Consider the following 954-nt stretch of genomic DNA (forward strand, 5'->3'; position numbering starts at 1 on the left):
GACCGGTAAACACCTTGCTGAAATAAACTCCTTCCCGCCTGAGAACCTGTCTCCCTTCCCTGCGGGGCAGGTCTGGGGAGAGAGGAACTGGAAGAGAAGATGCCCTTTGCCCATGGAGCCCCCAGCTGATTGCACTAACTTCAATTCAGGCCACACTTGAGAGCCAAAATCAAAATCAAGGTCACAGAGCCCGGGGACATCTGAAGCTGCTGCAGATCTCAGCGGCCTCAGAGGAAAGGATGGAATGGGAGACCATGGGCCTGTCTCCTGGTAGAGGAGCTGGGGGACCCGTCAGCGTGGGAGTCCCTCCCTCCCAACCACAGGCTGCACTCAAAGCATTTGTTCTTCTGGAAGATTCTTCTCCTCCCTTCTCGCAGTCCCCAGGAGTTCTGATCCCCTGGACGGCTTGTGAAGACTCAGATACTGGGCCTCGCCCTAGAGTGTGTGACTCAGCAGGTCTGGGGTAAGGACCAAGAATTTGCATTTCTATCTTGTTCCCATCTCTCAGAACGGAGAACCACAGCCCGAGATGAATGGCTCTGAGCCCCCGTTGCACGTGGGGGTCACACAGGGAGTTAAAAACACCAACCCCAGTGCTGGACCCCGGACCCCGAAAATCTCCGAGAACGGGGCATGAGCTCTGACTTTGAAGCCCCCCAGGATTCTAAAGGTCAGCTAAGTTTGAGGTTGACACCATTCCCTCACTATGATTGGCTGAGAAGTGGACACATGACCAAATTTTGGCCAATAAGACATGGGGGTGGTGTGCTGGGGGACTTCCGGGTTGATGGCTGCCAACTTGCCTTGCAGCAGATGCTGGGGCAGGAAGATGGAAAGAACGTGGGTGCTCAGTGATGTCCATCCTTGACCACGGAAACTGAGAACCCCAAAGCTGCTCCGTCTCAGGACTTCCCCCTTTTGTGGAAATAATAAACGTCTTCATTGTTAAACGGC

The 954-nt window shown here is 54.3% G+C and overlaps 1 long non-coding RNA gene across 1 annotated transcript; it reads left to right on the top strand.

Moving 5' to 3' along the window:
* Window positions 1–326: 326 nt before the first annotated feature.
* LOC109551157 (uncharacterized) lies at window positions 327–954 on the top strand. The gene is made up of 2 exons (XR_002177872.2): window positions 327–670; window positions 811–954. It is a non-coding gene; the product is annotated as an uncharacterized lncRNA (long non-coding RNA).

This window comes from Tursiops truncatus, chromosome 13 (assembly GCF_011762595.2).
Source record: "Tursiops truncatus isolate mTurTru1 chromosome 13, mTurTru1.mat.Y, whole genome shotgun sequence".
Taxonomy (NCBI): Eukaryota; Metazoa; Chordata; class Mammalia; order Artiodactyla; family Delphinidae; genus Tursiops; species Tursiops truncatus.